The sequence below is a fragment of the Varanus komodoensis genome, unplaced genomic scaffold, assembly GCF_004798865.1.
Source record: "Varanus komodoensis strain SLA01 unplaced genomic scaffold, ASM479886v1 scaffold1, whole genome shotgun sequence".
NCBI classification, from domain to species: domain Eukaryota; kingdom Metazoa; phylum Chordata; class Lepidosauria; order Squamata; family Varanidae; genus Varanus; species Varanus komodoensis.
Genome location: NW_025335268.1, coordinates 80089938 through 80117893, shown reverse-complemented (window position 1 = coordinate 80117893; position 27956 = coordinate 80089938). Strand labels below are relative to the sequence as shown.

Genomic DNA, 27956 nt, shown 5'->3' with positions numbered 1-27956 from the left:
AAGTTTCTGAACATTATTCAAAGTCATACCCATCTACAGCACATTGGAGCAGACCAGTCTGGATGTAGTGTGTGTATATCTAAGACAAGGTGTGTTCTCTCCAAATTGGGCTGCAACTGGTGCATACCAGCCTAAGCCGGGCTGTGTAGCCCCTCCAGCTTGCCCATCAGCTCAAGTCCAGGAGGAGCCCCATTCCTCCAGGAAGGTCCAAAGGCATTTTAAAACCACACCTTCTAAACTGAATCTAGATGGGCAGCCAAAAGGTCTGTTGAATCCCTGGAGCTTGTAAGTCTGAGTTTCCTTTTTTCTGGCAACCTGGAAATGACAGAGTTTCAGCCTTGGGCTTTCCACAAGCAAAGAATGTGCTCTACCGCTGAGCCATAGGCTTTCCCATCTCACAGGCATATTTCTTAAAGCAAGGCAATTATATATCATTAAGAAAAATGTTGTTTTGGAGCTTGCTAATACTTTCCTACTGCTGCAGAGTGTAAACCTCTTTCTTGGTTATCTTAAAGTAAATGTGAATAGCTCTATATAAAAGAGTGGGAAAGGCACCATATAATCTTTCCAAGACAATTAGTAGGGTGCTAACTTTCACAACTTGGTAATTACAGAGGCATTTAAATTATTTTCCTATCCACCTTTCTTACAGGAGTACCAAGAGCATTAATTAATGTTTGGGAAGCCTTTTAAGATAAGTGTTGATTAGGGTTGCTGTTCATTTAGTGAATGGAAAATATGAATGCAAAATAATACATGTAAACAAACATCTAGGCCCTTACCCTGTACTTGAGTTTAATTAGCACCATTAATTTCTCCATTCATTTTAAGCTTTACAGCTAAGCCTGAGTAACCCTTATAGACTGTATAGCTACATGTTCAGAAACAAACAAAAGTATATTTCTGTAGGGCCAGTCCTACCATTAGAAAATGTCTTGGAAGAAGGGTAGTGAAGTGCTGGAGGACTGGGATGTCTTGCTGCTTCTGCTTTAGTCTGTTGCCTTCAGTGTAGTGTGGACTGGGACTCAGAAAATCTGGGTTCTAGTCCTCACTTGGCCATGAAGCTCATAGGGTGACTGTAGCTCAGTCTAACCTAGAGCTGGAGCTTTAACCACCACAAAGTGGTAGCCAGAAGGAAAAAATGGAACTGAGAAGAACCTTGGAAGCCATTCTGAGTTGAACCTCAAGCCACCCTTGTAAGACAAAGAGAGACAGGTTAGACATGTGTTACGGTAATAACCTCAGTAGTGGAGGACATCATCATATTACCAGGATTGAAGTCAGGTTTAACTGCTGATCTCCACATCTTTTGTAAATGGAATGAAGGGGCTGCCATCTTCTCTTGGCAATGAAATGTCTTAGATCAGCCCTGACATCCAATTTCAAGGAGATATCACCATGATGAGGGAGTGCAAGTTATACTATGAGCTATACCAAGAACATCTTGCACATAGAAAACTGATACTGTTCATAAAAGGCTAATCTAGACTTCTGCTCTTTGATATGCTGAGACAAATGAATTTTAGGCATGAGATTCCCTTCTGCATTCTGAAAGGGAATGCTGTATGTAGGGTGCTTTTTAACTGTCAATGAAGTAGCTCTGTTAATGGACAAACAGCAACAGCAAATGTATAGCTTGCATGTTTGCAGTCTGTCGGAGACTATACAAATATTGAGCAAAAACATGTAGGACCCTATGACAACATTTGACAGTGTATGCAGTGCAGTTTAGAGATCTGAAGGGATTGGGACAATGGAGAAAATATTGATTTTTTTCCCATTTCTAGTATTTTATTTATACTCGGGACCAGTTTGCTCACAGGATACCTGAGATAGAAAAGAGTGAGTTTAAAATGCAGGCCTTCCTTTTAGATTATCTTGTCATCCTCCCTCCATCCCTTCCACCACCATCTCAAACACCTGATCTTTCCTATTCCCATTTTCTTAGATGCTCTGTACAGTACAGATACAGAAACAGATAAAGTACAGAATTCATATTTCTATTCTCCAAGCCAATCAACAATTTTACATAAAATTTCTATTCAATATCTAAAATAATTCATATTCTCTGAAAAGTATATAGGCCTTGAGCCAAAGAACTATATGGCTCTGTAACTAAGGAAGTTTGGACTTGTTTCTTCTGAACAGCATAGGCCAGTTCCCTAAGCAGTTTTTGATACAACATAGACATCTGTTCTTTCGAAACACCATAACCACCTTGGATACACCTACAGCCTTAGGATCCTGGCCTTTGGCCTCTTTATATATTTTAAGCATTATAAGGGTCACATCACTTGACAGATGCCATTCTTACATTACACTATCATTCTCTTTCTTCCACATCTGGTGAGCATTTACACTATTTTGCCTGATAGGCAAATATCTCAGAAGTTCTGGCAGTTCAGAGCATCCTTTAAGGACAAGCGAGGTATTGCACTTTGTTATCCATACATTTCTGGAAGTAAGTCCTTAGAGTTTCCATCCATTTTGTCATCTGTACAATCTGGATGAAGGTAGATATAGAATTCAGATCAGAACCAACATTGCAGCTTTCTTAGTGGTTCTTCTACTAGAAATTTGATAGGAAGGAAGGAAATTTTTAGCAAGCCAAAGGATACTGAGAGAGGAAAACAAGAAATGATATCATTTTCCTTTAATATTTTTGCTCCTGACTTCATTACTTAAATAGGTATACGTAATGAATGAACTAGTGTCTAGTGAAATTTGATCCATGGATTATTTTAGAAAGGAAAATCTAGATGTCTTCTAGGTTGTTATCTGATTAGAACATGGAAACCCTATATGATTTAATGACTTTTAATAACTTAAGTTCTTGTCATATGAGATGACTAGCTGAGAGGAGAGCTATTTCTGACTTCCAAAACGCCACTTTGAAGTGATATCTGTTTGCCATTTCAGAGAGTTCATAAATTAGGTTTTGTATGGGTATCATGACATTAAATGCTGTCAAAAGATGGTGGCTCCCATATTGAAGACTGATGATTGTTTATTTCTAAGTTTGGAATCTTCTGATGGCTAGCACAAAAGTAAACTGCCATTTTAAGCAAAATGGTGGCTATAGCAATGGTTTTGTTAGATCATGCTAATTTTTTATTTTACTGTAGACCTATCTTTTGCCAACTTGCTTCTCTGTATGTTCTGATGTTCTAAATTGATGAATTCCAGAATCTCTACTTTTTATAAACAATAACTTCTGCATTGACTTGCCTGTTATGGTACTGTTTGCCTTGCAGAAAATAACTGGTGTGTTCTACACCTCCTAGTCAAGGTGAGGACACTGGGAGAATTTGCATGACTCAGTAAGTTGCACTACACAGAAAGATATGTAGCATGGCTTGTAACCCACCCTGCTTCTGATGTGCCCAAGAAACAATTGGGTGCGTCTTGTTATAGGCTGCATTCTCCTCCCCCAGTCTTTGTACAGTGCTGGGGAGAAAGGAACATTTAGGCTGAAACAGCTAACGCCTCCCACCACTGCAGCCAGGAGAAACAATGGGTTATAACGGCAATCAGCAGTGGGAGCTTCTTCTCTGCTACCACCTGAAACAGCAGGCAGGGACAGCAGCTTGATTCCCAGTAGGAAAGAGTTGCTCACAAGCTCCCCCCTCATTTGGGATCAGTTCATCTTGCTCCTACCTAGCATCATGGCTACTTTGGACAAATGTGGCTCACCCATCCAATGTGGCCCCTGAGCAGCTGCTGTACCAGGTGGGGGTTTGGGTGTCTTCTCTTCAGCCTCAAGAGGAGGGTCCAGCAGAATGTACCCTGCTCAGTTTCCATGTCAAGCATAGGAGGGATAAGCTTTGTTCTGATTGGCCTCCTCTGGAAGAAGTCAAGTGGAGAGCAGCTTCCGCATGCCACTGCTGCTACCAACCTTTTTGGTTGATGCCTGCAACTTTGCAGGGAGCTTCTGAAAGCCATCCTAAAGTGCCATTTGGACATTTCCTGGTGGCTGCCATTAGCACTCACCCAGAATTGCTTGGCAAGAGCGGCAACTTTTTTTTCTTTTTTCTTTTGGCCATTTTTGCCAAGTGACTATGTAGCAGTTTGCCTCAACCCACCCCAGATGTCATTGCATTTGGGGACAAACAGACCCTTCAACAGGCATGGCTTGTCAGGCTGTCCTATAAAAAAAACTTAAGTCACCCTGGCAAAACTATCCCAAGTTTAGAAGCAAGGATGCTAATCCATGGTGACTTTGTAGCCACAGAGGTTTTGTCCCAGTCAGTATCACTGCAGACATCACTGTTGCCCTTTTATTAGCTACTTGCTTGTTCTCTTCTGAGCTTGACACTGGAGAGAAAGTTCTGAGTTAGACTTGGTGAGGGTACACTTCCCACCCAGGCCCACTGCTCTAGCCTGGTGTCACATCTCTCTTTACCACCGGCTCATGTAAAGCAAGCCCTTGAGCCTCAGTATTACTTTGTACGAGTGCCAAGTATGTCTCAGAACACATTCAGTGTTCTCTTCTGGCTGTTCTTTGCAAGGAGACGGATAGGACTTAGAAAACTTTTCTATCAGTGCATTCTCATTGAGAAAGCTGTAGTACAAGCTTGCTCAACTTGGTGTCCACCAGATGTTTGGGCAACAGGTTTGCCTACAAATTTGTTGTAGTTATTACATTTTCTATACGTTCCTATAACTCACTGGGCTCTCTGGGTAGTCTACAATTTCAATTACAAAATACATACTAGAAACAGTGCACTAAAATAAAAAGTACAGCAATATAAAGTATTTATTGTTTACTTCTTTGATTAGCCGTATGTCTCCTTGGGCAGGTTACAAAAACAAAGTACAAAATAAAATACAGGTATCTCTTGATTAACACTGTTAATTGATCACACAATATTGTTGCATATATGAAAAGTGTGTTAATTAAATAATTAATGGTACAAATAACAATTTGTCCATAATCGATTACTGTATTAACAATTCATCTTGTGGTACTGTTTTAAGAAAGACAAAAGACTTTGGCCTTGATGTTACGTGTACTAATTGGAATTCTCTTTTGATTACAATCTTCCAGAAAAATAATTAACAAATCTTCATTAACACACTTCAGTTACATGGGCATTGCGTTCTTGCAGATGTAGACGCCACTTTACCTTGTTCACAATATTCATCTGCTTTGGGTAAATTTGTCCACATTATTGACTCATTAAAGCCAAATTCATTTGCAATCTTACTTTTACTTTCACCACATTAACATCTTTTAATTATATCAAGTTTTGTATCTAAGGATATTCCTTTCCCTTTTTTCGCTTGATGGCGTGCTGCTCTGCTTCTTTGACATGGTCAAGAATGTGTTCTAAAACTTACATCAAATAACTGGAATTTGTAATACAAACGCTGCTGACAGCCTCACAGTAGCCCTGAAATCACACTTGGGTGGAAGGAATTACATCATCATGCCCACAACGGTTCTAAGCAAATTTAAAAAGGCACATCAATTAAAACTCTGCCATGTATATCAAGGGATTGGCGCAATTAATTTCATAGTGTTAATCAAAACCTGCATTAGTAAAACTGCATTAAACAACCAATATCTGTACAGAATAGAATAAAATATAGAGAAGAATGCAATATAAAAACAGCACTTACAAATAAAAAACATTAAGACCAATAGAAGATGCACAAAACTGATGACTTACCCACAGTTAAAATACGAGTTATTACAAGTTAAAATTAAAACAAATAAAACGGTTTTCAGAATAAAGTAACAAAAGTAGGCCCACAATAACCCTAATTGGAAACCTGGTACCCAAACCAACAGCAAACTGCCCCCAAATGCCCTTCCACTGCTACCCAAGAGTGCTGCCCTGTGTGCCAGCTGGCTATAAAGACCCGGTGCAGCCCTGCCTTGTCCCCACCTCCACTCTGGAAACAAAGATGTGGGCTCCGGTCCCCTGTCTTCCTCTCTCTGCCACTGAAGCTCTCACCACTTGATGCTTTGTGGGCCCACGGAGACATGAGATGGGACCAGCAGAAACTAAGCTATGTTAGTAAAAGATGTTATATCACTGTTCTTCACAAGCTGTTTAGAAATTCTACTAATGGAAAAGAGATGGACTAGCTACTGTAACACTGGGAACCCTGACGGAGCTTACTTGAAAGGGATGTGACAGGTAAAATTTATTGCCAGAATAACTCCCTTTTATAGGAAGGTGCTTTAGCTTGCTCCTGTCAATATGCTAAGCAAGCAAAGAGGACAGTGGGCTGGTTTGCAAATCACAGCAACCCCTCCATGAGTAAGCTATGCAGACTGGATTGTTCATGAAACAACCCATGGTGCACTTGAGAGATGCTTAGTCCTACTGTGAGTTTTCTCCCACTATGTACACCTAGTCCTCCAGCTCCTATCCAAGGACACTTGGTGGATAAAGCTGGCCTGTCTCCACTCCCCAGGTTGTCTGCAGTCCCTTTTTCACTTACTGCAGCTTTGCCCCTCTTTTATCACTTTTTGCAGCATCCAAGTTGACAGCCACACTCAACTGCCCTTACGGAATATTGGAGGGGTTATCATTGATTCACTGTCTTTCTTTTATGCTCCAAAGGTGTGCAGTTTGGGGCATAAAAATTATAGACAGACATAAACAGTGACACGTCACACATGTTTGCAAGTCCAAAATGGGTAACCTTGCCTGGGAAATGCCCCAGAAGATGTCTCCTATCAAAGTGTAGCAAGCACCCTCCATGAACATTGACCCAGTGAAGCTGTAAAGAGGTTTATTTTTGACTTTGCTTTTCCCTGACAGATGTCCAAAGGTGAACTGACGATGAGCAGAAAAATTGTGAGTGATTTTTGCTTACAGCAGGGGAGGGGCTAATAGATCACGCCCTTGCAATGGCATCTTCTACATTAGGTTGGCTGAAACTGGCTCTGCTCAGTGCCCTGCATCTTTTCCACCTGAGATGCATGGAAAAGTCAAAAGTGCAAGCTGCACCATGTATGGGAGCACAGACCTTTGCATTTTCAAAATTCAGGGTTTCCTGACAGAGATGCATGTCTCTGTCCCTGTGATAAAACAAAGGTTTGTTTGTTTGTTTTGAGTGGCTTACCAGCTATTCCCCTGACTCACAAAGTGGTTGGCTCAATGCCTCCCTGACTCTCAATGTGATCAGTTTAGATCATGTGACAGCCCATTGTGGGTCTAACAAATCTGTTGCCCATGAACAAGCCACTGTGTTGGAAGTGGTTTGGGTTTACATGAAATGACAATGCAGTGTTGGGACATCATGTCCTGCAAATGCAGTCAATGCTATATTTTTGTAAATAGAGAAATAATTAGAAATCTTGTCCATATCCCTAAACCTGACTTATGGCTTTATTCCACTATCAGTTTCAGAAGAAAGTGGAAAGGCTAATGCTAGTTGCAACAGGTATCAGTTGAATTACTTGCTTTTGCAGTGTGACACCTTCTATCTTTTGAGGAAGGCACAGTATGAACAAAACTGCATCACTGTTAGACTGTCACATTATGACCTCTGCTATTCACAAGGAAAGGTTATCCCTGGTTCACTGCTATTGTTTGATCCAATTAGTTTTTATTGACTGAGAAGGCCTTAATTGGTTTCATTTATGTACCTTGGGTTTATTGCAGTTTAGCCCTCTAAAATCCCCAGGCGGCTTCCAGAATAACAAAGATAATATTAATGATATGTTAAAGGAGTGTACACTTCAGAATGCTATTAGCAGATAGGTAAGTTGATGTTCACAGTTTATTGCATCTCTTGTTTTACAGTACTGGCAATAATGAATTTGGTTCTGCCCAGTGAAGAACAGCAAAATGGCAATGGGGTTTTTCTGTATTCATCTTGATGTTGTACAATTTGTTTTGGTGTATTGCTTTTATGAGCAGAGGAAGGCAGACTCTGATATGTCCTAAAGATACATACATGCTATTAACTGATATGATGTATTTAAACAAGGATAGTCCTTCTGTATTCTCGGAGGGCAGGAGAAACAACACTTTGTTCCACAGACATTAGTTTAGGGGCCAGAAATATGTATTGCACTTAAAACAAATGCCCACATGGATGGTCGCACCAAACAAAGTCAGCGCCATTTAGTTTGGACTTAAAAGACCTGCTAAGTAAATTAATGGAGGTCAAAAGTACTGAGAGCTAATGTCATGCTCACCCTTTAAAAATAATCAAACCTCGGGGAGAAAATTAAATCGCTTGGTTGACAATGGGAAGATGTGGTGTGAAGAGCTTTGCTTATTCAGTTAAATTTAGACTCATCCTGCAACTGTTGTTGTAGGGCTTAATTTGAAAAATTTCAAAATTACAGAATTTTCTCTATACCAAGAATAAAAAGGGATACTGTCTTGGTACACATTTGGGACACTGTTTGGGTCACACTGTCCCAACCTGACATTTAGATATGTTTCTTTATGTATTCACCCTGCCTTAGCATCTGCAGCCCTCTTTTAGCACATGATTGGTTTACTTTGAAATTGTTGAGACAAACACCTTTTCCCAACACCTCTCTCATTCCCTCACCACTTGAGCTGTGGAGCTGACCCAAACACCTGGCAAGACTGCCTCTTTCTTGGTAGCGCAGCAACCACAGCTGGACAGAGAGTCTTGGCCATAGGAAGCAACTGGCCAACAGTGAGATTATAGCAAGAGATTACAATGAAGAGGCCACTGACTGAAATTAAAAAGGACTGGCCCATAGTCAGCAGGACCAGGACTAGTAGCCAAGTGTGCTGTACAGGCACAACTGTTCCCCAGTCCAGGATCCAGTTGGCTAAACTTACTGGGAGAAGTATGGCCCTATGAGAGGCCCATTTCTCTCCTTTCATCCCAGTTTCTTTGCTCACAGTTCTGTGGAGGCAACCCAATTGTCTGTCAAGCACAGTGGAATATATTTAAGTCACAAGCCCTTCCCATGCATTCAAGCACACAAAATGTGAATTGCATGAAGGGTTTGAGTGGTAGGGAGGGTTAGAATGAATGTTAATTTTGCTCTTGATTGCTGCATAGAGATTGGTTGGATAACTTATTACTGGAGAACCTTTTCTGTTCATGTAGCCATCCTCAGGTAGGTGTCACAGCCTCCATCAGTAAAGAAGCTTCCCACTTCAAACAGTCAACCTTCTACTCATGGAGGGTCATAAACAGTAGAGCAATGCACAGTGTGATTTTAATCATTTGTAGAAAAAGAATGCCAGAATCGGGACAATGTGAAGGGAAAATTGGTGGTTCTGCTTGAAAGGAGTGCTGAATTAAACGTTAAGTAACGGAACATTGTGTATAATTTGGTATCACAGTTTCAGTGATTTAGGGCTGGGAAATCACACTGTGGTCACCAGTGGAAATCCTCAGCTCTACTTGTACCCAACTGAGGAAAGGCAAAACTATTCAGGCATTTAAAAACAGATGTGGTTGTTATCATGTAAGGTGGAGAACTGAACCAGCTTGCAAGCCTTCCCCTCTCTGATGCACACCTGTCACCACTTCCATGAGTTGCAAGGGGAGCTTGTTCAGTGGGAAGCTTGCTAAATTCAAGAAGGATCTCCACATGGCTTCAAAGCCTGGGCAACATAGCCTGAAGTGCCTGCTAGTGCCTAATCTTGAAAGCTAAGCAGGTCAGTCCTGGTTGGAATCTGGATGAGTGGTTTTAAAGTCTTAGAGAGCCTTTGGGCTAGTTTAGGGGAATATAATTTGCATAAACAAATACAGTATATCCCCGTGAAGTCGCGGGTCAGCGTTCGCGGCTTCAGTCTTTCACCGGATTTTTCTCCGAGCGAGTCCAAGCCAATCTCCTTGCGAATAAGCCGGCGCCTCGCAAGGAGATAATATCCTCCAAGTTTGGACTTGCTCGGAGAAAACAATCTCTGCATGCACACGCCCCTGCCTCACCACACGTGCACACCTATCCCCCAGCCCGGCCCGCACCTCCTGTCTGCATCACCTTGGCGGCCAGAGCCTGCACCAAATTCACGGTTTTTCACAATTCGCGGGTGCTTTAGGAACATAACTCCCACAAATTTTGGGGGACTACTGTAAATAAATGTTGTGACCTGTGCAGAGAGCTTGGGCTATGGGCGGTATAGAAATGTGGTGATGATGATGATGATGATGTCACAGCAGTCAGCTGTGGTAGATGAACCAATGGTTCAACTTCATATAAAAGAGACATAAAACAGACTCTTCATTATAAATAAAGTATTTTATTTACTTGCTTATTTTTAAACGAACAAGAATTTCAACACCTTCATGATCAGAGAAACCAAGCAGTAGAAGTGCTAAAATCTTACACAAGGGAAACTGATGGTAATATTTGATAACGTCACTTACATGGATGACCTTCAAATGAACATACATCTGTCTGTCTTATGAAAAACAGGCACTGATGATGACTATTAATTTGGCCATGGGCTTGGATTGTTATTTTCCCCATTTATTTGCCTCTGTCAAGTGACTTGTGTTTCCTTGGGTTAAATGTATATCACTGGGATGAGGTGATATACCTATTTTCTGTTATTTACCCTTCAGGTTTATTTCTCACCAGATAAGGTCTCCCAGATAAACTCCTTTTGCTCCCCCACCACCCATATTGCTGACTTTGGGAACTTACCCCATGCCTACTTCTTTCTGGATTATACCAGTTGGTTCTGGCCTTTGGAACATTGGTTGATACCTATGGAATTTAACCTTTTACCCGTTCTGGCCCACGTTCCCCCTTGGACCTGTGGTTTCTGCTTTGACCTCTTGCAAATCAGAGATTATGTTACTTGCTTATCCTGCTGGAATGTCACCAGTGCCTTAGCTCCAGCCTGTCTGATTAACGACAAATACATTCCCCTAACTCTTGTAGCTGACCAATTGGTGACTTGCCAAAGTATAGCAACGTTGTAATTTGGAACTTTAAGCAGATTCCTCATAAAATAACTTAAAAGCTTTCATTTAATGTATTTGGAAAATTGTATACTTGTTATTACAAATATACATTTGAAAGAGCACATATGCTTTTCAAAACCAAAAGCAATTCAATCTGAAATTCTAAGTCAGATGTATTTTTAAAATTATACTCTTCTATTTTTCATGAAATTTCTTTGGAAATCCTACTAGGTATTTGGCATTGCTTTTCAATCCAAATTATCACTGAAACTTGATCATTTCATGTGCTATGAGTATTAGTATGCATACGTTTGTATGTGTGTGTCTCTGTGAGTGTAATATTGAGGATGCTGTGCATATTTCTGTAATGTACATGCATGCATGTGCACACGCGCACACACACACCTCCTGTCTGACAGTGGATAAGAAGAAAGGGGTTAACCTTACTCCCTGAAGTTTCCCTGATCTAAATTGTCTTCCTAGCTCTATTGGATATTTATCATGAATTAATGGGTTTATCTATTCACCCCTTAGCTGGTCTGATAACTTGGCTGGGGATTGAAACAATGGAAATCGACAGAACAAAATTATTACCCCAACCATCCCTTGTACTGCTACTCATAGAAACACTGGAGCCCTTCCGGACTGCATTAAGGGGAAGAGAGACCAGATAATTTAGGCCCTGCATCTGTGAAACCTAAAACTGGAACTGTATTTTGTCCCTGCAGTAAGATTTCTGCCAAGACAAATTTGTTTTTGTTTTGTTTTGTTGTTTTGCTTATTGCTTCCCAGTTATGAATGGCCATCAAAAGGGAAAGAACTTTGTGATAGTGTTAGACCACAGTTTCAAGAAGCTTTCAAGACCAAGCTAAAAAACAAGAAGAAGAAGAAGACTGGCATTTTGTCCCATATTAACCATTTTTATTTGGGGGAAGCAGTGGTTTGGTATTAAGTAGGACAGCTGTTTTGCTTTTGTTTTTCTATGGCACCTTCTGAATTACACCTCCTTGGCTGCCATTTCAAAAAAATCCTGTAATGTCTGTCCTTGATGTCCTTGCCAGAAATCAGTAGAATACTCTAGAATAAGGGGATAAGATGGATGATGTAAGCTGCCTTGAGCCCTTTGTAGGAAAAAGGTAGGATATAAATAATAAATAAATAAATAAATAAATAAATAAATAAAAAATAAAATTTCCACCACTTCAGCAGGAAGCTCAGAGATGTCCTGTGTGCAGACTTCATTCCATAGCATCTGGTCTAACATCTAGACCAGTGTTCAGTCTGACCAAGCCAATTTCTACTTACGTTCTTATGATCCCATCGTGGAATTCCAAAGCCTTCATTTCTGTGCCTTTACTACCCTGGTATGAATGGTGCCACACAGTGAATTCTTCTCTCTCCATTAACTCCACTAACACATGCTTAAGTCATCATATATGAAGTGATACTATTATTTGTGATCCAAGCAATATGGAATAGGATTCCCACAGTAAATCTTTCCGAAAATGTTTTCTGACCCCTGCCTGCTGGCGCTGAGTCATCAGGCATTGGCATGTGCCATAGGGAAGAAGTCCAAGGTTCTCACATGTGCTACTTACACTGCCATTCAGCTACAATGAGCAGCAGCTATTAATTACATAACCGAGGTTCTTACATAAGGTGAGTGACAAAGACGGCTGTGTGGATAGCAGAGGGTGCAATGAGACGGGGCTTGTAACCAAGATGGGTAAAAGTCCAAATAGTGCCACATCTTGTCTGGAAACAATTGATGTTTGAATTTCCTTTTTGCAAGGAGCTCTGGTTTAGTCACCAGGAACTTGGAGTTAAAATTTTCTGTGGTTAGCTTTTCTCCTGGAAGGCCTCATCAAGGGTGTAACTAATAACAATTTCAAGATTTCTAATTTTCTATTATTCATGCAAACTGGGCAGCTAACTTTTGTTTTGGCCTGGAAAAGTAATTGTTTGCATCTTTCACAAACAATATTTTAGTGGAAATATTTTAGTGGAGGTTTCCCCAGGAGAATTAGAGGCTTTCTCAAAGGAAAAAGTGTAATTAGTTATATCATTAGACTCTTTGAGAGCCATTGTTGATGGAAAGACAGGATGCTGATAAATGTGCATTTTAACAATGCTTTCTAAGTGTTTTAGTCCTAAATTTCATTAGGAACTTTGAAATATAATTATAGAATATTGTAAAAGACAACAAATTGCCAGAGATTCAAATTTTAGTTTTGCAATTCACTGCTGTTAGAATGGCTGGTGACAGAATTCTTGGTACAGGATGCAATGTAGATATGTGTAAATATGAATTGCTAAACCTTTGTACTACAGCCAAATAAAGTATTCGTGCTTCTCCATATGTGACTTAAGGGCTGGTTCGCAACAAACTGTTGTTCAGAGAAAATAGTGTGCCATGTACAGATGGAGAGGCTTTTCCATGACGTGGCTGCTGGATCGGACCAAAATATGCCACTCAACATTTTGTTCCCTTGGTGGCCAACAAGATGCTGTCGAGAAGTCCAGAACCTGGACATGAGCACAACTATGCCCTTTTGCTTGCGTTCCCCAGCAACGGATCTGGAGGGAAATATGGACACCAATATTGGAAATAATATGTAGCTTTCAGACAACCTTCTTGCCCATGAATTTATCTAATCCCATTTTAAAGTTACAGTTAGCTAAGTTAGCAGCCATTACTACTTTTGGTAGTGAATTCCATCGGTTAACCATTGTCTCTGAAAAAGTACATCCTTTTAACTGACCTGAATCTCTCACCATTCAGCCTTACTGGTTGAGCATGAGTTCTAGTATTATGAGAGAGTTACCTGCACCCTGGCTTTCTGCAGTGGAATCTTGTTCATTCTGAAGCAGCCCTTGGCTTCTGTTAATGTCCTCTTACTGCAAATTTTAATGTAAAATTCCATTATGCTTTTGTGGGTGATAAAATAACTGGCATGAAGAGTATGGCTAAAAATGGCTACTGATCATGATGGCTATCTATTACCTTCAGTATCAGGGGCATTATGCTGGCTGACGGGAAGCAGGAACAGAAGGGTGCTGGTAAACTCACATTATGGCTCTTGGCTTCCCATGGACATGTGGTTAGCCACTCTGTGAGCAGAATGGTAGTCTCAATAGGCCTTTGCCTCACCCAGAATGGCTGCTATTATGCTGGACCAGTATGCTTAATCTACCCATGAACTGTGAATTCTGCCAGTACTTGTATGGATTGTTCTTGGCCCTGATGGGTTGAGTATTGGCTGAAGAGCAACCATAGCCCCACACTATCATGACAGTGCTATCCATTTGGTTAAAAGCAGTCAATTTCTTGTTATTTCATTTACAGTTAAATTTGTACTTTGGGGCTGAGGGCATCATTTAGATTTTCGGTCTGAGCCACCAAGTAGTCTTTCTCCAATTCTTAGTTGATTTATGGTTTTATAGCCTGCTGCTTTTGGGAAAACTGTCTGGAAACTTCTTCTGATGACAAATTTGGAAGACATGTGTAAATAAGCTGTTTTGGAAGATGAAGGACCAAATGGGGGTGATGATTTTTCTCAAATGTGCTAGAAAAACTGTTTTCCACTACATCTCTTGACTATATGCTTCTTAGGAACAGGTTGATGTCTCTCCTGTAGAGTTGGCCCAGAATGAGCACTTTTCCCAAATGCAAAGGGGTATAGCTTGAATAACTTTGGATTGTCTTGCTTCAGTTTCCAAAGAAAGGATGAACTAATACTTAGAACTTTTAATTGAAAAGCTAGGGAGAAAAAGAGTATTTTATTTCTCCTTATTCTCTGTCTGAACACAGGGGGAAGGTGCAGGGATCCTCAGTAGATTTTCTTCAGCCGCTGCAAGGCTTTAGTAGGTGGCATCCATGAGGGTTGGACCTGATGGCGTTCTAGCCCCTTCCAACTTCTATGATTCTATGAAAGAGCGAATGTAGAAAATGCACTCAAGGCTGGTCATCTGGGATCACTTAGGAAACATTTGTCACAATAAGGTCCACTTCTGGAACCCTCTAAAATGAGGGATTTGAAAGTGTATGAGCAGCTAGAAATTCCAAAAACTATAATTTCCAAACCCAAAGCTAGTGTGACATTCATCTGAAGTCATTTAGAAAAATGATTCATGAAGGTATTCTCTAGTTAGGGGGTCTCTGATAGCTATAGCCTTGGTGGAGTCACAAAAACTCAGAATGATCCCAGAATGGTGAAGGGTATGCAGAAGGAAACAACTATCTTATTCCTGGTTAAAAAGGAGTATTGTTAGGGGAGTCACAGTAGTTCTTAGAAGGCCAGCTGAAATCTGTGAGCTCTCTCAGACAATTGATAAGTGATACAGTTGATTTTGCTTGAATTAAGAAATGGAGGGCTAGATAGTGTAGATGCTTCCTTGTCCATTTCAGTGGAGTTTGGCAAGAAGCTGTCAACTACACTTGGTTCCAGTTTTGGATCCTTTCTAGACTAGTTGCGTAATCCAGTCATAGCATCTTGAGACAAGGCATCCCTGAAACCCAAAATGGCAGCTGAGCACTCTTTGACAACAATGTAATCTAGATAAACATCCCTTCATGATAGATGAAAGTGTTGAAAAAGCTGTGCGAAACTGGATGGGTGAGGTAGAGAATCAGGGTTTTCCTTTGTAAAAGTTTGGTGGAATAAGATTTTAATATGGAGTTTTCAGATACCTTAGTTGAAATAGTAGATTATACCAAGTCTGTTTAATCTTGATATAATTATTAAAAAGATAGAATTAATATGTATATTATTTTGCTCAAGTTTCAATAATGTAACTGTGCCTAAATTTGTTTTTCATTGACAAGCAATTACATATTCAGAGTGCACCAATTATGAAATTAATGCACTAATTTACATTGCATAAGGTAATCTGATGTAAAAGCTTCTCCATGAATAACTGGTTAAATTTCAGTTTAGTACCATATGAATTTAGCACCACATTATACATGTTGTATCTTTACTGTAACATTTTGTTCAGCTTCCCCCGACCCTCTTTCCACTGTCTGCTTGTTAAAAATAACATTTAAATACCCTAAGGCTTAATTAACATGGGTCTCTTTTGTGTTGCATTTTTGTCATCACCTTTTGCTAAGCTGTAACTTACAAAGTTTCTTGAGTCCAGTGTTGCTGACATCTGGTAGACTTCAATATGCATTTGGGGAAGGGACAGCTGAACACACACTTGAACCATTTAAAAACCTTTCTGCAGCGAGGCAGCCATGAAAAATCACAATAGCTGAGGGAAACCCCCGTTTCTGCAAACTCCTCTTAAGATGGCTGTCATGCTTGTTGAATGCTTGTGCTTAAAGAGGGAATTCACGGGGAAAGGCAATTCTGGTCCAATGGTAGAGATTGAGATTTCTGGTCCAATTGTAACCGCACTTCGGTTTTAAGGAAGAAAGTTAGAGAAATAAAAGGCCTGTAAAATTCAGAGGAAGTATCCAGTGATTGAAGTGATAGATGTTATTGCATGAAGTTTGGTAGAAAGATATTTAGAAGGGTGACAAGAGCCCCCTGGGCTCACTTGGCTTGCCACCATTGCAACCAGTTGTTCATTTGCATTTACTCTAGCCCTGACAAAGGAAGTTATGAGGAGGAAGAGTCATGGAGGCCATTGCCTGCCTGTCAAGCAAGCAAGTGGTAGCCATGATAATCCAGGTGAGGAAGAGGAGCACAAACAGCTGCTGACAAAGGCAGTGAGGGTCCCTAAGTGGAGGGACCATTGAAGGTGTCTTGCCCAAAGGTCCTCAGGCACCGATAGCGATATTTAACCACTTTTCTTGTGCTGATTGGAAAATACCTACTCTGTAGTTTGCTAGCTGATGAAAGAATGATAGGGAAAACAACTATAAGCCTGGTTAAGATAAATTAAATTCCATTTAATCTAATTTATGCCAGGTCATTGGACGCCTGACCTCAATGTTCAGTGTCAATCCAAACAGTTCTAGACTCAATCCTTGGGAGGAAAGGGTAAGCATCAGAAGAATGTGTGCAAGGATTTGGGATAGCACACTTAACTGGCTTGCAAATAAGGCTATTACAGTGGCAAGGGGTGGCCAAAACCATTCCATGAAAAAAGAAAGCAAAATGTTCTTTTAAAGAGCCATTTTCTGGTCCCAAATGTTAAGATTATTATCACATCTGTGTGACGTTTTCCTTTGGGAAGGACAACGCCTCTAAAGTTTCCATTAGCCTATATGGTATATTTGGAGTGTTGAAAATACAAGTTTGTTTCTTGGCTGAGCCTAGCATGAACAGGGATCTATTCCTGCCAAAATGAGAAAATGTTGTTTAGAACAAGGGTGAATCTGGCTCCTATAGTATCCTTTCCCAATGCTACTCCACCTCTGCCCATCACCCAACCTTTCCCATAAAACAAAATGTATATGAATGAAAGACAAGTTCCTAATAAGGCAAGTGAAAACATGGTTTTAATTTTTAGTTAAGAATACTCTGATCTGTATATATGGTCACATGTTCTTTGGCAGGATTTAAAAAGTTCTGCTGAAGCATATAATTATTATATCATTGCTTAATAAATGGTAGTTTTTAAACAATTCATTCTACATGTAGGATTAAGCTTTTTAAAATTCTAGATTTAATAGAACAGTTTGAAGGCGTCAAGAGAATTGGATGTTTTAGTCAGTTAATTTCTTTTGATTTAAAATAATGCTATAGCATGCTTTGCAATGATAAAAGAAGTTGTATAAATAGTAAATGGTAACTAGAAACATATAAAAGAAACCTGTCTTGACATGCATGGATGAAGGGTGATTTGCTTGCTTATTTACACAATCAGGGAATGTTCAACATGTAGGACAGTCTTTGGAATATAGAATCTCTTTCACTTGTTCACTGCTTTGCTGGCACAGGGGAAATAGACATAGAAAGCAGCCAAGAACATCAGCTTGCACAGAAGCATTCCTGTCTTACTTTTATTTCTAGGTTTGTTTCCTGTGTTGGGGAAAGGGAGACAGGAACACAGATGCTCCCATAGTTCACCATGAAAAAACCTGCAGTGTGTAAGTTTGCTTGAATGCAGCTTGCAGTCCTAAGCATGCTTTCCCCAGAGAACCTTCTTAAATTGAGTGGGACTTACTTTGTAAAACACATAGTTTCACCCTCACCCTGCACATTACATTCCTCAGAGGAAGCCTATAGTTGAGCTTTTGTCTGAGCATCCTCTTGGTCTTTCCGGAGTTGAAAGTCTTCATAACTGGAACCCATTTCTTCTAAGACACTTGTATACCTGCACTTCTGTTATTTTAGGGATCAAATGAGAGGTTAGATGTCTCAGGTTGCCCTCTTAAGTGGCCCTAACACCTATGTGACTTCAGTTTTTCCAAACTAGCTTCTATTGAGTCCATTCTCTGTTTGTTTTGCTTTACCTTTTATTTGGGTGAGAATATCTGAGGACAAGATATCAAATATAAGCTATATTAGACAAGATATACATTAGTATAAATGAACTATGCTTCGATCTATAATAATTTCTATTCCTTCATAAAGCATAAAGAGTAACAATGAGCCCAGGTTTTAAGTATGAAGCCCCCTAAATAGCCATGATAACTCATTCCCCTTTTCGACCTCCCATTTTCCATTATCTCATCAGGTTAAATACTTAAATATCACAACCAAACCTGTATATGATTTCTTTATTTACAAGAATCCTTAGGTGCCTTTCTGAAAATATCAAGACAGCATTTAGGAATTCAGTACAGCACACACACACACACATACAACAATAAAAAGTAACATAAGTGAGCAGGAAGACAACAATACAATTAATAAATACATAAAACCTCAATTAGGAAGAGCTCTCATAAAGCCTTTAGAGCCCTCTTGTTACCCTCCTTTACTATAATTCAGCCTACAAATCTCCAATGGAAGCACTCTAGTTTGCTTCCCCTTTTTTACTTTTACTTCTCTTTGCCTCTTCTGCTCTTCCCCAATGACAGATCTTCAATACATTATTTCTAACTTGGTATTTTGGTTACTTATCAATGGGCATAGATTCTAATGTGGGTGGACCCAGGTTCCATGATTGATTCCTGCATTATATGTGTTGTTCCAACTACATTGTTCAGGTCTGAAGCCATCAATCCTATGGAAATGCTATACACAAATGTGGCTGGGTGGTGAACTTGGAAGGCAGCAAAGGCAGGGGTGGAAAGCATGATATTGTCCCCACAGGGGGTGACTAAACTAGGCCAGAATTCAGCAATATGTTTAACAATGGCTTTTAAAATGAATGCTTCCGAGGTTGGGTGGAAGGGAAGTTCCCTTGTGGTTGCATTCTGAATCTTCTAGTAAATGTTCGGTAAATTAAACAAGGGAGACTGTGAGCTGATTGTTCATCAGCTTTGATGTCTTGGGCAGAATCTTGACCTGGTTGAGCTCTGCCATACTACCAGGCAGGGAACAGCATTGGGGAAAGGTAATTAGTTGCTTTGAGCACTTGAGCTCATTTAAAGCAGATGGAGGAACAAGACAGGCTTCTGGTTCTGACCAAGCAGCTGCAGATTAAGAGTGGACCAGTGAGCATCTTCAGTGCTGCTTGTCAGAGAGAGATTTCAGTTACCAAGGTTACAGGAGTGTAGTTATGCCCCGGGCCACACAGAGAAACAAAAACAGGAAGGAACATGAACATATTAACTACCTAGACTGACCAGATACTTCCAATACAAAATGGAATAAGTGCTGGCAGTGCAGAACAGTATAAGGTGGTGGACTGAAAACATGTATTAGCCGCATTCCAGATAATACTGTTGATTCTAGATGGAAGCAGGTAACTTGTAAAGCATAACTCATAGAGCATATTGGGAGCTGATTATGTAGATGAACCTCAGGTATATGGTTGGTACCCAGTGACCATTTCCCCAGTTCTTATTAAGAATAATGGCTTAGAAGGACAACAGTATCAGAAAGTTCTACTACATGCAGTCCTCAAGTTACAAACAGCCCATACTTACAAACTGCCATGAAGCCTATCAGTTTTTTAAACAATACTTCCAGAAAGTTGGCATCACCACAGAGAGAGAAAAAGAAAGAGGGGAAAGAGAGAATTTCCAAAGCAATTTCCAGAGAGAGAGAGAGAGAGAAGTGAAAGAGTAGAGGGGTAAGTCTCCAAAACATGTCTTTCTGCCCCATCCATCTGGGAAGGGAAATCACTCTGGCATTTCTTTGCTGCAAAGAGAAAGCACTGGTGAGTTTTGTTGTGGGGGGGTTCCACTTTCATGGGGGTCCTGCATCCCTGATGTGTAGTAGAATGTGGAAGGGTGACTACACATGATCTGATATACATACAAATTCGACTTAAAGACAACTTTCCATTTTCTAAGGAATGGAACTCATTTGTAACCCAGGGACTGCCTGTATCTCACTTGTCAGTGTATTCCCATTTTAGATTCAGGTGGTTTGATCCCAGTCATTCTAGTGATGCAGTAGTAACTGCTGAAAGTAGAACAAGAGAGATGGAATTAATCCTGAGGATCACATGTTCCAGACAACTCTGAACAGACTTTGTGGGCAGGTATCTTAACTGAGATATAGTGAAACAAACAGTGTATATTTTCAGGGTTTGAGGCCATGGAAACAGAGAAAATGTCAGGGGTGAAAGATTTGCCATTGAAATAAGTGCTAGAAAGGAGGAGCCTGGGTTTTCGTAGCTCCTTTCTTGACTGAGATCACATATTGCCATTCAAGTAGCCTCAGCTGAACCACCGCTCTTCAGATTGCTGAAGTTAGCCTAGATAGGACCCCAGTTCTGCTTTAAGACTCAGCGCCATTCAATCCAGCTTGCATTACTTTTTAGATTGTGTGTAACATAGAACTGTCCCGGTAAGACTGTTTTTTCTCCCTGAAACTTAGTTGCTTGATGTTGCCTGACTGAAATATGAACTTTAGTGAGTTTGTCTTGCCTCCCTTGCTAGAGCCACCTCATGCTTAACAGTCATCCATTTACCCTAGACCCAAACATAAGTTGTACTTATATTACAGCCCCCACACAGGTGACAAACTCTTGACATGTCTTGGCCATATTCCAGTATTCCCTTTGAAAAAAGTTGGGGAAGACTATAGTCTATCTAAAGATAAGCACACTATACTGTCACTTCTGCAGCAATCTCTGTTGCCCATGCTTAGGTTTGTGCGACAAACCTGTGCTACATTGTGAGAGTAGAGTGAACATTGATGGGCTCCTCTTTGGGAAAAAATACCGTTATAGTAGTATCTTCCAGTTTTCACTGGTGGATGACACAAAGGACATCCTCATGACGCTTTGGTCTCCAGGGTTTTGCCAATATCTATTTATCTGCAGGATCTGGCACTATCCCACTTCCTACTCAGAGCCAAAATCTCTGTCTTGCTGTTGAAGAGCCAAGATACTTCATAGTTTTTAAACTGAGTAAGTTTATCATCAGTCAAATGGGAGCTACTGCTTTGCTTGACTACTGACTGGCAGGGAAGTAAAAGTTACTGACTAAACAGATTTCTCTAGCTTAAGACACTGTGCCCAGCATGAAGTCCTCAATTAATGTTTTCTTAATAAAAGGCTTGAGCCCTACTTGAGCCCACTCTCCCAAAATGGCTTTTCTTATGAAAAATGCATCTTCAGAACAAGGGAAAAAAAGCTATTCAGCATTGCACTTAGAAAAAAAACCCCTCCTTCAGCCAAGTTTGGATTTTCAGCTATAAAAGGATCTCAGTCTGCCATATGAATAAGTGAATAATGACATGAGCTTGTGGTACTTGTCCCATGCTGAGAAGATGGAACATTCACTAAGTACACAGAGTGCGAATCTTGCTGATGAGGCAAAAGACCTTGTAGGTGATGATGCAACAATAGGTCCACCATTATGATCCCTGTCAAACCAGGCAGCATGATGTTGTGTAACGAATGACAACAATATCAATTGTATTAGGTAGCATCTCATATTTTTCTGTGATGAGCTGTAGTTGAACTCAAAAATGGTAACACTTTCAGATAAGACGTCAAGCCATGTGTGAAAGCCAGGAAGAGTCTACAAAATCTCTTTGAAAATTGGTATTCGGTTTGGTATCATTTGGTTCAAGGAAAAGTTAGAACAAGGTATTTTCCCCTTGAATCTCTGTGTACCCACACATACTATCCTCCATTCTCACAGCAGGATATTTGAAAAGGAATAATCCCCATGCGGGTCAAGATAGGATTGAACTGAGTAGAGAATTTCTGGTCATACTGTTGCTGCTGTCACTGAATACCAGAACAATATATGAAGGAAGGTGGCTTATGGAAAGATGGGAACGTGAGATGGAAAGTTTACAGAAAGTTCCATACTAGTTCTGCTCAGGACTGGATCCCAGCATTCTTGAGTGTGAAGAGCCCTAGAGCCATTGGGAAACCTGCTGAATTGGAGAAAGCCTGTGTGGTACAGTCCTTTCTGTTTAGGAAGTATAGGGAAGGCATGCTGGAGTAGGTACTGCTCTGTTGTCAAAGACAGCATCATATCTGGCTGACTCACCTAAAAGGGGAACATTCATTGGCTGAACACTGTAGGTAACAAAGCCTGGTTCCAAAATTACTTTAATCCTAGCAACCTGCAGAATCCCCTGGGTAAACCTGAAAAGGAAAAGGAAATCAGGAATGCCTCCAAACAAGGAAGTGTTACAAACACGTGTGACTTCAACTACTCCCACACTGACTGGATAAATGTACATTCCAGTTCTGATGAAGAGATTAATTTTTTTTTCACATCCTAAATGACTGTGAGGTAGAACAGTTGGCACGGAACCAACCCGAGAACAGGCAGTACTGGTTCTAATCCTAGGTGGGCTTGCCCAGGACATAGTACAGGATGTAAACGTTGTTGAAACAATTGCAAGCAATGACCACACTCCTATCAGATTAAATATACAGTTAGGTGAAAGACTGGTAAAGAGGTCTAACACAGTCATATTTGCCTTCAAAGAATACTGGCCTAGATGGGACCCTAATCTGATCCAGCATGGGTCTCCTTATGATTACTCAAAGACTCACCACAGTTACAGATAAACCACCCCCTTTTATTTAGGTGTGCTTGCAATTCAGATTGCAAGTCAAACTCACCTTTGTTATGCATGCATTTAGATATATCTAAATATTTATTGTTCCTCCCCACCACAGCCTGTAGTTCACTGATGTTTATTCACATAACTTCAAATATTTCCTGGTTTCTTTTATACAAAAAGCATCTTTTGTATTCCCTGATGCTCAGTATTTTTGTGTAGGCCAAAATTATACATGCTGCATAGGGACTTATATAATGGAGTGCCTGAAGCCTATGTTACCAGAATTTGGCTAAGGTAAAAAGAATAGTTGAAGCTATATCATGCCGAATCAATTAAATTGCAAGTGTAAGCTTGCCAGTAGATACTACAAGGCACTCTTGTTTCCACCTTCATGGTACAGTGGGGTGTGGCATTCCAAAGCAGGCCAACAAATACCTAGGAATGTGGAGTTGACTTTAATTGGTGCTGTCTCATAATCCTTCAGTCCTTAAATGTTTCATGGCTCAGCAGTAGTATTACAGAATGGAAACAAGTAGAACTCTGTGAATCCAATCTCTGACACAGGGTTCTAAGTACCGTATTTTTCACTCTATAAGACGCACCTGACCATAAGATGCACCTAGTTTTTAGAGGAGGGTCCATGGAAAGCTTCCTGATAATCACAGGCACATCCCCCATCACTTCCCCATGGGCTTCATTAAAAGATGGGTTGCCATTTGAAAACACACACCGACCTGTGATTAACAGCTCTCACCTGCGCTGGAGGAGGGGGGCGGAGCAGGACGTGCCGAGCGCGTGCTGGCCAGGTGTGGTACAGCCGGGCCGCCAGCATGCTGGCGGTGGTCTTCCGGGCGGCACGGCAGGTCTTCCCAGGGGGTAGGGGTGAGCAGTCTGTCTCTCCGGGCGGCTGGCGAGTTAAAGCCCATGGCTCCTCCTCCTCCACAGCAGGTCTTCCTGGGCGGTGGGGGTGAGCACTCCGTCTCTCTGTGCGGCCGGTGGGTTAAAGCCCACGGCTCCTCCTCCTCCATGGCAGGTCTTCCCGGATGGTGGGGGTGAGCAGTTCGTCTCTCCGTGCGGCCGGCGGGTTAAAGCCCACGGCTCGTCCTCCTCCGCACCGCTCCCCCTGAGCAGCACAGCTCTCACCTGCACGGGGGGGGGGGTGGTGGAGCAGCGCGTGCTGAGCACATGCCGGCCAGGTTGTGCCACGTGGTGCAGGCGGGCCGGCAGCGTCCCGGGCGTCAGGCACACACACATTCGCTCTATAAGATGCACAGACATTTCCCCTTACTTTTGAGGGGGGGAAAAGTGTGTCTGTGGACCTCAGGGTAGAGCAACTTTTGCATGCAGCAGACCCTAGATTCAACCTCCTGCATCTTCGGGTATAAGGAGAAAAGCTCCTGCCTGAAACCATAGTTGTACCTGCCAAACTTGGTATAACAAGCAGATTTGTGGTCTGAAGGTACAGCTTGCAATTATCTTAGAGGTTTGAGGCCATGACTTTTTCTCAGGTTTGAAGAGTGTCCTTTCCAGCCCTATAGATACCAGTACTTTTCAACCTCCAATTCTTGGATAAGTTCATTCTAAATTACCAAAACTTTTGTAGCTTCTGTCTAAGTCTAGTCTAGCTATGCCTTCCTTTAGAGCTAAAAAAAGGATGTGGTATGAGCAAATTCCTGGATGCGGGACACAATGACAGGCCACCACTTAAATTGTCAAAACATGGCAGTAGATAGCAATTTTCTGTCCACCCTCATGATACTGTGAAGAGCCTTCCAACTTTATGCAACCTTTCCATCGTTTTATTCATGTGATCTTCTAGCGAAGAGACTTGTTGACAACGTAATTGATTCTTAGAATTGAAAGGCAAATAGGCTTGACACTGGAGTAAACATGATGAGGGCTATATCCTGAATTCAGAAAAGATTTATTGGTGCTCAAGACTGGATGTGTGTGACTCCTATTGGAACAATTCTGCTGACTTCTGGCTTTTTTTCTAGATATATGTCAATGAACTTTTAAACTCAGAGTGGTTTAGGACCACATCTTCCCCCTCATCAAGTTCTACTGGGAAAATAACTACTCTGATTCATTCCAATATGTCTGTTAAGAACACTTGGATACAACAGAGGGTTTGCTCCATAGCTGTACCTAGGCTGTGGAACTCCATCTTCTTTCCTCCATGATAATTCTCTTTTTCACTTTTATTTTAACAGGCATTTAGCCTGTTGAACTGCTTTATTGTTTTTATTTCCCCCGGAATGCTGCCTTGAGTGTATTATGGAAAGTTTGGATAGCAGAATTGAAAATAAATTGTGCTCTTTAAAAAAAATTCTGCTATACCTCTCATTTTAATTGTTCAATGTATAATACTATTTCTGTTGGCTTATAGTTGTAAATTTTGATGCTGTCATCTGTCTTTCATGTCTGTATAATAAAAACTGAATATTAGCTATGGGGTGCTAATATTACAGGACATTTAATGCTCATATGCAACAGGATGAAAAATTATTATTAATAGAGATATGAAAGATTGGGAAAGGAAGAAAAAAGTGTTTAAGAAATCCCTCTGTGGGTTTAGCAAAGCCAAAAGAAGTCATTTAAAAATAATGGAAAGTATGGAGGAGGGGTGTTTTTCCATAGTCCTTCCTATCTTTAGTTACCATAGAAAGCTCTAGTCAAAAGAAAGAAAATTGGTACTGAATGCTGCAAATTTATGCCGGTTTTATGTGATGTAAGTTTTTATTAGAAAGTTTCTTTCAGAGGCTGGGTTTTGATTGAGAATCTCAATTTTATTATCACTCCATTCTGTACTTTTATGCTTTTAATTTGAATAGAAGGATAATTTGATAACATAATTAGGTCCTCTGGATCGTCTGAAAAATTTGTAATACCGGTAACAACAAAATCTTTATGAGCATGAAGTAGCAGGGTTCTTTCCTTATAATATATGATGACACACCATATCTTGTTTAAAATACAATTAGACCAGATGGGGTTATTTTTTAACTAGGAAGACCCAGCATCAAATTAGCTTAGCTAGAGTCATCTTCAAATGGCATCAGTACTAAACATCTTTCATTAATAAGCCACTGGGTTTCTGAATTAGTGATTTCAAATAAGGGGGTTTGGTGCATGTATTTAATAGGCTGAGCCAAAACGGAATGAACACATTTTGTCAGTATTATATCCCCTTGGAAAGTATGCCTTTCATAACCTTTTCACTAATCCTTTTCCAGTAATTGTCTTGGGGAAAGCACTTCTGACAGGAGAGTCTCAGACATTCAGGCATTCAACCTGTTGGACTTCAGCACCATTTCTTTTCTCCAAGTTACAACTTCTTGGAAAAAGAATGTCATCATTCAGAAGATCAGATTTCTCCTAGAGATGATGTAACCAAGGATGAAAGAAGCTAATTCAGATCAAGACATGACCAGCTCAAAACAATACGCTTTTGACAGGCTTAGTAGAAAGTTAGAATCCCTGCAAACTCATTTTCTCTCCTAAAATGCCCACTGCAGAATAACCTGGTGAGCTAGCATTAATTGTGCTCAGGCTCAGACCTAGAAGGGAATGATATTGGCCCTTGTAATTTGCAGAATATATGAAACCTTTGGATTTTCCAGCAATTCTTGTCTGAAAGCAAGAGAGCAGTTGTCAGTCAGAGTAGACAATGCAAAGTCAGATGAACCAAGTCATGAACCAACCATGTTATTAGTCAGTTTACACAATTCCTATGCCTGCTGAAAAGACCAGAATCTTTGCTCTTCTGTTTTCCATGCTCAAGCTTCACCTGAGCTTGAAAATTAGGACTCCATTCTGGTATCATTTATGTCCACAAAACTGACCCAGCTCATGGTATCACAAGTGAAAGTGTTTTAAGTATCTGCTTTTCAAAATGTTGGCTTTACAAACTGATAGGATTGTTAAGCATCTGTAAAAGTGAGTGGCTAATTCATTCCATATGCATTTAACCATTTAAGGAAGTGAAAGAAGCATAATTTTATTTAAGGCTTTTATAAATGTTCAATTAGCAAAAAGCTCCTCAGAACAGAGAAAACTAAAACCATCTAAAAACATAATATGCATGCATTCATATTAACAAGGCAATTAACATTCAATGGAGCATAACATCAAATCTATAACAACAACAACAACAACAACAACACAAAAGTAAAACCAATTCACAGAATGCCAGTAACCAGATAAATAAAAGCCAATATAAAATCAAATAACAGTGTTTAACAATTAAAATGCTGGGAAAATAAAAAGGGGTTGACCTGGTGCTGAAATATATAGAGTGTGTAACAGGTACACCTACCTGGGGAGCTGGTTCCATAATTGGGCCACCACAGCTGTGAAAGTCCTTCACCTATGAGCCAACTTCCTTACCTCTTTTAAAGGTGAGAAGGAGATGGCCCTCCATAGATGACTTTAGGGTCCAGGCAGATGTATATGGGAAGAGATGCTCCTTTAGATATCCAGATCCTAAGCCATTTAGGCCTTATTAATGTAGAAACATAGAAACAGAGCAAGTCAGAAGGGGTCTCCCGGGCCATCTAGTCTGACCTCCGGCACCAGCCGGCTCCACTCACAACATGCCCACCATGTGGATGTCCAACCTATCCTTGAACACCTGCACCGATGGGGCCTCAACCACCTCTCGTGGAAGCCCATTCCACACCCTCGGGGTCCTGACTGTCAGGAAGTGCTTCCTGGCATCCAAATGGAACCTTGGCTCCCTGAGCTTTGCTTCGTGGGAGCGTGTCCTGCCTTCCTCTGCAGGGGAGAACAGGTCTCTACCCATCTCCATGTGACATCCCCTCACATACCTGTATGTCGCCAACATATCCCCTCTGAGTCTCCTCTTCTCCAGGCTGAAGAGACCCAGTTCCCTCAGTCTCGCCCCATCCCCTGCAAACCGGCCACCAACCCTGTGGCCCTACGCTGCACTGACTCTAACCTGGCTATATCCTTTCTGTAATGAGGGGCACAAAATTGAGCACAATACTCCAGTTGCGGGCGCACCAGAGTCATATA

The 27956-nt window shown here is 40.8% G+C and overlaps 1 protein-coding gene across 9 annotated transcripts in view; it reads left to right on the top strand.

The window, feature by feature from the left end:
* TBL1X (transducin beta like 1 X-linked) overlaps window positions 1–27956 on the top strand; it is a 184909-nt gene that overhangs the window by 13243 nt on the left and 143710 nt on the right. For 2 of the 9 annotated variants that reach the window (XM_044432459.1, XM_044432477.1), the window contains exon 2: window positions 6777–6812. The exons of 6 other annotated variants lie outside the window; for them this stretch is intronic. The gene's annotated coding sequence lies outside the window, so the exon portion shown is untranslated. Of the gene's footprint in view, window positions 1–6776; window positions 6813–16324; window positions 17915–27956 lie in introns of those variants that run through there. One more of the 9 variants, XM_044432434.1, reaches the window with a different exon arrangement.